This window comes from Anabrus simplex, chromosome 1 (assembly GCF_040414725.1).
Source record: "Anabrus simplex isolate iqAnaSimp1 chromosome 1, ASM4041472v1, whole genome shotgun sequence".
Taxonomy (NCBI): domain Eukaryota; kingdom Metazoa; phylum Arthropoda; class Insecta; order Orthoptera; family Tettigoniidae; genus Anabrus; species Anabrus simplex.
In genome coordinates, this window is record NC_090265.1 from 779,756,074 (window position 1) to 779,765,922 (window position 9,849).

Genomic DNA, 9,849 nt, shown 5'->3' on the forward strand with positions numbered 1-9,849 from the left:
TATGAAAAATTATTTTCCTGTATTTTTTGTAACGCATCCTCAATGTAAGCGGTATATATTTGCGGCTTAAATCTCATCAAAGATCGAATCATGTTATTTTGAAATGTGTGCTGCGGTGGAGAAATGGGTCTGCCTACACCATAAGAAATAACAATAGGGAAATGATCACTGGAATAAGTATCACTCAACGTATGCCATGTAGTGATAGACACCATATTTCGCTTACACAATGTTAAATCTACTGCGCTAGGAGGGGCAGAAGGCGCAGTCAAACGCATAGGAGAGCCATCATTCAAAATAACAAGAGCATGGTTATTTACTGCATTAAGGAACTGTGTACCTTGAAGTGTATCCAAATTTCCTCCCCACAGTGTGTGATGATTAAAATCCCCAAAAATAAAAACATATGGTTCGGTAGTAAATTGTTGAAAGAATTGGTTCCATTGTCTCTCATTAATGGAAACTTCAGGAGGACAGTAGATATTCACAAGTAAAATATGCATATAATATAATCCTATAACATATGTATGGGGTATGGCCTGAATATTCGAATGAATGCTATATGTCACGGACGAGTGGACCAAAAAGGCAACCCCACCGTAAACGGGTCCATCATTACGTAAAACTTTGTAATTAGGATACGCAATCCGAGTCTCAACATTAAACCAAGTTTCTTGTATGGCTAAAAAGTGAGGTACTGTTTCCTGAATTAATTTAAATAGCTCATGACGTTTGTTCATGAGACTTCTAGCGTTCCATTGAGTGATTCTGATCATAGAATTGAATGAAACTGCAAACCTTGTCCCTTAACTGGAATACATTATGAGCTAACGCGGGGTGATCACCCAATAATTGCACCAATTGCTGAATAGATTGATAAAGACCACTTTGAAGATATTCTCTTTGCCTATGAAATGACGAAAGTGGTTGCGCCATTGAGGCGCTACTCGTGGCAACAGGTTCGTCCAAAGATGCCTCCATCCGCCGGCTTGCGCCATTGGAAACAGGTGTAACTCTTGAAGCTACCATCTCCATGCGGGGAATCTCTCGAACCAAATTATGATAACCATCCTTATCATATCATGGGGCTGGTATTGGTCTCGGTGATTTTAAAATTACTTGTGTAAATTTTCTCTTACGGGGATTCGACTGTGTAGGAGTCTGCTCCTCCCCAGTTAAAGGGGGAAAATTTTGGGAATTGTCTACTACATTATATTCACTAGGTTGAACTTTCTGTACAGCGTCCTTGAACGATAAGTTCTGATTGCTCATGATCTTTTTAATGTGGACTTGCTGTTGGTGAGCTGGACAGTCAACATCTCCAGTTGAATGGGTGCCGCGACAATGCACGCATTGCAGGAAAGTTTCCGTACAGTTCGCCGTAGTATGGTGCAATGCACATTTCCCACACCTTGGACTTGTCGCTCTGCAATGCTTATCAACGTGACCGTACCGTTGGCATTTTTTACAGAGGATAGGAGCAAAAACATATGGCTCCACCTCTAAATGCACCTGATATAATGACACATACTGTGGAAGTTTCTGCGCACGAAAAACCACTTTTATAGATCCAGTAGGGACATACTGAGTTCCTTCCTCGTTAACAATTCTACGGTTCAAACGCTTTACAGATTTTATAGCAGCAGTAGACTTTAAGTGCTTTAATATAGCATCCTCGTTCAAGGTCTTCTCTACTCCCCTGATGACTCAAAGGGTGTTTCAAAAATGAATTTGCCTGTACGGCATATACAAATTCTATTTGTACCCTATTTCGTCCCTTGCGGGCCACTGATTTTATTCCTGGAATATTTTTCTCATAGAAAATTCTACCCAAGGTCATAGGATGCATGTTACCGACATTGCCTGTTGCTGTGGACTCCACAAAAATAATGAAGGGTCCATAATGAGTACTAGGGTAAAGTTCCTGCGACTCAGTCTTCGAAATCGAAGCACCAGTCTCTTTATTCACAGCCGCATTTGCTGTATTCGATTTACTCACTGTACCGCTATTCTCACTTGAACTATCATCCTCATCTTGGTCCATTTGAACTGTCTCTTCCCGAGCAACTGTGAGGGTTGAAGGATCAGGAGACTCCTCACCACCGCTTTGCTCCCCCATAACGTACGAATTACACTCGTAGAATCACTACTCAATACCGTCCACGCTACCTCGTCACAGCGACTGTCCACTCAACTGCACACTATCACTGCTAAGAGGGAACTGTGGTCTTGATTAGGTTTGTTCCAACAAACAGTTTGCGTACGGTTTGGTATCGATTCATGAACTGATGTAAGCGCATGCGCGAGCTATGTACTTGTTGGAAACCGTCGCTAAACAGCAGTCTGTTGGAACCGTTGCCTGCGTTATAATACAAGGCCTGGAAATAGAGCCCCCGTAAAACGCTATCGAAGTGGTCACACTGAAGTTCAATGCCGGGACGCCAGGTTCGCTTTCTTGCCACCTGTCTACCAGGTTCGCGCCTTAAAAAGAGTGTTTATTAACTGAGTTGGTTGTGAATGTATTATGTATTCGTCTGATGTTAAACATTCGCAGTTCCAGTCATGGCTTATTCACGAAAAATTAAAGGTAGTGGAATTTCGTATCACAAGTTTCCAGTGAATGTTCAATGTTCGAAACATTATACAGAGGAAGAATTATGCATGAGATACGACTTCCAGCTGATGAAATTAGGCCTCTATCCTACGTTTTGATCCGAGTTACTTCATAAGAATCAGGCGATCCCAAAATGTATCATTGGACTTTCTTGGAAACAATGCTACCTTGACCGGCGATCATTTGAGAGGCTTCTTCAAACTCAGAAATCTTAAATTAGGATACCAACCAGAAAAATTATTTGCCCAACAAATCTGGAAAAAATAAATGTAGCAAGAGCTAAAAACATTGTATTTTCCCCTGAAACAATCTCTGGTTTGAAAAGTGTGGAGGTGGTTTGTCCCGAGAACATTAAATACAGTTTAAAATAAACCATTTGTTTTATGAAGCATTTTATGAAATTGTTCGATGCGCATGACGTCTGAAACACTTCACATGGGACATATTCCAGGAATTAGAACAAACGAGCATCTTTTAGTACTGAAGATGAACGCCTCAGTTAGTTAATTAATGATTACCTGTCATATATAAAGAAAATTCAAATACATTCAGAGAAAGTAAAAACAGATTCACGAGGGAAATATATCAGGCATAGATCTTGACTACCCAATCCACTGTGGCCTGCGTAAAATACCTCATAGGTATACATTTGCATTATGCATTGACGAGGAACCTGACAAGCGATGGCATCGAGCTCTTCTTCAGCTACCTAAGATGCCAAGCGGAATACAATGACATCATGGTTCGCGTGGCAAAAGAACAAACAGACTGTAAAGACTGTTTAGAACATATCTCTTCTCCAGCTACTCAAAGTCCAACGTTGTATCTTATTCATTTTCAAGATAGAGGAGCCGGCAGATACAAAAAATCATCGTCTGTGGCACTTATGCAGTGAACGACGGAATTTGTCACGTCCGCTACGCAGTACTTGCCCCGAAGAGAGTTACTAAAAGGTGTACGGTTTTTCTTTTCGAAAGACATGTTCAACAGTGAAATTAAGTGTGGAAAGTGTAAAGACGACAAACCACCTCTTTTTCTATTCTGAAAATTTCTGAGACCTGTATGTGACAACATTGCTTCGAGCCACTCAAGTAAAAGAGAGAAAGTTTTGAAACTTGATAAGAAGCCCCTCAAAAGGAAAGTTTTTAAACTTCAATGAAATATCCAAGCCAATGCAGCACCGCTCTATAAATAAAGTACTGTTAATACTTGCAAAAATATTCAGTTATTTTTATTTAGGATATAATTTACTTATTGACATATACGAATATGCGAATACAAGGGGGCAATGACGCGATCCTAGCGGCTGAATGGTGAACTAGGATGTCACCCGTTTCCATGAGTGCATTTCTAGGCCTTGTATTATAGCGTAGGCAACAGTTGGAACGGTTCGTGAACGGTCAAGAAAAACTACATTGTGCATGCGTTCACAATTACGCGGGAGATTCCTGTTTGAGGATAAACAAACAGATGTTCTTGTTCATCTCTGCTAAACAAGTTCTACTTGAATCGTCGTGCGGTACACTACCTTGTTTATGCGGGTCAGTTGTGCGCGGCAGTGCTAATCAATTGTGTTCGCTTATGTGTAGTGAAGCAGTGGTGAGCTATGGAGACCGACAGTGGAAGAACGTTGGTATTGTCCGGGTCTAAATTACGAGTGGAACGTAAGATTGTCATACCCATGGATGAGGAATCCATGACTGATTCAACTAGTAATACGAGACAAATGCAAGGCTCTCAGTCAACTGAGACTGATTCACAGCGTCGTAATACGGAAGTGTCAGAACGTCCTAATACAGAACAACTTAACAAACAATCCGAGGTGTCACAAGTAGTCCCCCCCCCCACGGAATATTATAATCGCTTTCACCATGGACCATATGTTGTATTCGTGGAATCCAGTAACGATCAAAACATAGGTAGTTTACACCCTATGGCACTTGGTCGTCGATTCTATGAAACTAAGTTAAACTTCAAATCTATCCAACGTAAGGGACGAAATAGACTTCAAGTCACTTTCCATACGGCTTCTCAAGCCAATGCCTTTTTGAGCAGCCCTATTCTTGAAACCCTAAAAATTAAAGCCTATATTCCATCTTCGCAGATGTTGCGAGTAGGAATAATTCGGGGAGTCGAAAAAGGTTTAACTAATGAGGAAATTCTACAATACTTGGAATCTGAAGTACCAGTTAAGAGCTTTCAACGACTTAATCGTCGCGCAATTCAAGATGGAGAAAGCCAATACCTCCACACGGGTTCTATTAAAATAGTTTTCAGGGCACAAACGCTTCCATCCCATGTTGCCTTATATAAGGTTTATATGGAAGTTGAACCCTACATTTTTTCACCAATCCGCTGCCGCAAATGCCAGGGCTATGGACGTGTAATACGACTGTTGAGTTTGTAACATATTTGAAATTAAATGTAATATGATGGGGTTGGCAGTAGAGAGAGATGTCTGGGTTAGAGAGTGTGTGTGGGTGTTGAAAAAAATGTGAATGGCTGACATAGAGAAGTGCTTGTTTTTTCTTCTGAATAAAAAGTAAAAATATATGACTTCATCGGGGTGTTTTCTGATTTTTAATTGGTGAACCTAACATTTACTGGCGACCGTGACAGGATATCATTAATAAAGGAAGACCCCCGTGAAAAAAAATGGAAAACCTCACGAAAGCAAGGACCGTAAAGCGGCGGTTATTTACACGAGTATACAACGAGGTTATGTCATCGTTACAAGACGGTGAACCAGACGCAGAAGAAATTCAGGTACAACTAGAAATCCTTCAAGAAAGGTATGATACTATCGTTAATTTAGATGGATTGGTATTTCAACAGATGATAGATGATAATTGTGAGGTTGATCAAATAGCAGATGATGAAGAATCAACTGATGAATATAGACGTAAATTCTTGAGCTGTAGGGCTAAAGCAACAAGATTTTTGAATACCACTGTGCCGGCTTCCTCTACCCAAAGTGTAGTAAATGAAAATATAGCTGAAAGAAAGAAATACAGGCTTCCAAAAATAGAATTGAAGAAGTTTTCTGGGGAAATAATTGACTGGTTATATTTTTGGAGTCAGTTCCGTAAAATACACGAAGATGAGGACATGGGGGAGGAAGATAAATTCCAGTATCTCATTCAAGCTATGATAGAAGGTTCTAGAGCGTACGAGTTAGTCACAAGTTTCCCTCCGACTGCCGACAATTATCATAAAGCGATAGACAGTCTTCAAGCTCGATTTGGTAAGGAGGACTTACAGGTAGAAGTTTACGTTCGTGAACTACTGAAGCTAGTTTTAAACAATGCAGTAAATTCTACAGAAAAACCAACACTTAGTAGTTTATATGATAAATTAGAAAAGTGCACTGCAATGCTATACCCCTTAATTGAATCATCCTTGCCAGAAGACTTACTAAGGGCCTGGCAAAGGAATACTTCTTTCAGATGTGATTCTGTCTCCAAAGATCGTTTGAAACAGCTCATGGCTTTTCTCCAAAGTGAAGTTGTTAGTGAGGAAAGAATTTCATTAGCAATGAAAGGGTTCAACATTAATACATCCCAAGGGCTCAAGATTAAGGGAGGCAAAAAACCAAGGGAAGCCGCTGAACCAAATGTCCCCGCCGCTTCTGCCTTGTTATCTACTGATATTTCTAAAAGACAGGCGTGTGTATTTTGTCTTAAACTTCATTCAAGTTCAGAATGCATTAAAGCTCAACAAATGACTGTGGAGGAAAGAAGGAAAATCTTGAGTAACAAGCACTGTTGTTTTAATTGTTTAAAGAGAGGTCATCAAAGTAAAGCTTGTAAATCCATTATTAGATGTATTGTTTGTGGTGGGAAGCATGTGGTACTAATGTGTTATAAACTTGGTAACAAAGACAAAGAAAGTGTTTCAAAAAATAATTTTGAGGGAGAAAGAAAGTCGATTAGTGAGGATGCCACTCATGTAGATAAGTCTATGGCTAACGTCTCTTGTTCTCCTGAGGCATATTTACAAAATCTGGCGGTTGTTGTTATGGGTAAGAGTAAACAAAAAACAGTGCGAGCGATCATTGATACCGGGTCTACTAAATCTTACATTGTGCGTGGCTTAGCTGAACAAATGGGGTACCAGTCAGTCGGAAAGGAAACTCTAATACACTCTAATACACATAAGTTTAAGAAGATTAGAGGGAAACTATTCCAAGGAACTGCAAGTTTTGAGCCAAGAAATAATTTGTGAAGATGTCCCATATGTTAGAAATGGTGCTTGGAGTAATAAGATAAAGGATCTGAAGATTTGTTTAACAGACGTACAAGACCGAGGACCCATACAGATTCTACTGGGGGCAGATGTCGCAGGTGAATTGGTTACTGGAAAGACACATCAACTAAAGTGTGGTCTAGTTCTAGTTGAGACTGTTCTAGGGTGGACACTAATGGGAAAAATTATAAGTAATAAACCTAGAAGGGATGCAGCGTCACTGTTGGTGACATCATTGTTTTCAAAACAAACAAAAATTTGTGATCTCTGGGACTTAGAAATTCTTGGAATTACTGATCCTGCAGAAAAGGAATCTACCGTCGAGAAGAATGGACGAGTTAGGAAGAATTTCCTTGAGACTGTGAGGCTGAATGAAGACAACAGATATGAAGTGTGTCTACCTTGGAGCGAGCAACATCCACCTCTTCCGGACAATAGCGAAATAGCTCAGCGCAGATTGGAGACAGTCACAATGAAACTACAAACTGAGCAACATTATGGAGGATACGATGGTGTCTTACGAGATTGGATGGGGCAAGGAATTATTGCAATGGTATCCGAAGAAGAGCTGGCGAATGGCGGACACTATTTACCACATCGACCTGTCTTGAAAGAGAACAGCTGTAGCGCAGACAGCTATAACATCGTCATAAGACAGAGAATGACAAGCTAAGTCTACTAAATTATAGTTCTTAATTAAGTTAGGATGTAGTAACCTCATGAAACTATTAGTTACTCTGGTGTATTTAAGATATCAAGTGACTTGATGAAGTGTAATGCCTGAATTAAGCTTTTCAAGGTTAAGTTGTGATAAAATCGATATAGCTCGAAGAAGTGACTACGTATATATTGAGTGTATTATGGCAGGTAGGGAATTTATGATTATTTGCGAGAATTAGTATAGATTTCACACAGCAAAATGAAAGCATATGTACGCAGAACTATCAGTTGAGGAGACGACCAGAGCGGAGAAAATTGTGATGAAGTTCATACAAAAAGAGTGTTTTGTTGTTGTAAAGGACGAGAGATTTAGCACACTCTGTGTTTTCACTGATGACGAGGGAGTGATGAAACTGAAAACTAGCAGTGGGAGACTGGTGATTAAACCCAAAGATTTGAGGATTGAATGATATTTTTTCACAAGTGTTCACTTATTCTATGTGATACTTATCTCAAGTGTTTTTTTATTTTGAGTTCCAGAAGAGACAAGAAAGGGGAGAGGTGATCTTGCTGTTTTGTATTGTGTATAGTAAGTTCAGTTTTGTATTGTAATGTGGATAAATGATGTGTTGAGTTGTTCCCACAACTCAAGGTGGGAGGATGTTGAGTTTGTAACATATTTGAAATTAAATGTAATATGATGGGGTTGGCAGTAGAGAGAGATGTCTGGGTTAGAGCGTGTGTGTGGGTGTTGAAAAAAAATGTGAATGGCTGACATAGAGAAGTGCTTGTTTTTTCTTCTGAATAAAAAGTAAAAATATATGACTTCAGCGGGGTGTTTTCCGATTTTTAATTGGTGAACCTAACAACGACAATGTCAGGCCAAAAATTCACGTTGTGGAAAATGTTCTCAGCAGCATGAAACCCAGGCTTGTACTGAGCAATACACGCAATATGTTTACTGTAAGAAAAATCATGTTACGGGTTCCTCGATCTGTCCTGAACACAAGTATCACGTTCAAATTAAATGGTTAATGAGCACCGAATATCTGTCTTTTCCAGAAGCTAAAGCTCGAACCGCCTTCCAATTTATCATTCTGAGCAACAGGAAAATCAATTCCGTCCGTTGCCATCGCATCCTCCATCCCACCCGATATCTAATCCCCGTAAACGTAAGTTTACTCAGGTCATCATGCAATCTCCCCCTCCTACACCTGAGCCCGGCTTTGATAAGCAAGGATATATGGCCATACTGCGAAATGAGCATTTGGTTCCAGTAAATTATATCCCATCAACAAGTACAATGCAGCAACATACGCAATTACCATACCCATCAAGTTCGTCACAATCTAATGGGCAGCCACTTTCTGTAGCCCCACAAGACATAAACTATACTCCTACGAAGGAACGACTTCATCAGGGAATCCAGCAATTGCTGGTAATGTTACTCCAAAGTATGAGCCATGAGCCACAGATACACCATGTTCTATATAAACTAAGAGATCATATAATGAACATTCTCGTATGATTCAATTATTACAATGGAATTGTCGAAGTGCCACCTCTAAACGACATGAATTACAAATTCTCATAAATGAAACGCAAGCTAATCTTATTTTCTTACAAGAAACGTGGTTTCAACCACAATTTTCTTTCAGATTAAGAGGTTATCAAGTATTCCGATACGATGGTAATGGTTTTGATGGAGTAGCCACATGTGTACAAGATTCACTACACTTCACACAACTATCTTTGCAATATATTATCCCACATACGTATGCAGTAGAGATCATTCACCATAATACTTGTTTTATAAATATTTATTGCCCCCCTCGCATTTACGTTACTCAAAATCAATGGACGCAATTTTTCCAGCAATTCGCACAACTCCAACCCCTTTTTATTCTCGGTGATTTCAATTGCCACCACACCGAGTGGGGGTGTACAATTGACACGATAAAAGACTCCAATTTACTTGTTACCTCCAATCATCAGAATCTGTTTATTTTAAACGATGGTTCCCCAACCCGTTTAACTCCGCCTGGATCCCCACCCAGTGCCGTGTACCTTACATTATGCCGTACAAATATGGTTCCTATAACCACCTGGCACACATTATCCGACACCTACACCAGTGACCACTTCCCAATTGTTATAACATATGGGAATCGGCCAATAACTTCCCAGTATACGGCACCTTCCTTCACAAGTAATGTCCGATCCTATAAAAATTTCAATATTTTAAATTATCAATCATATCTCAATCACATTCTACAGCAGGAACACGAGTCACCTATTACCTTTTCAATATTACTCCCTTATTTAACTCA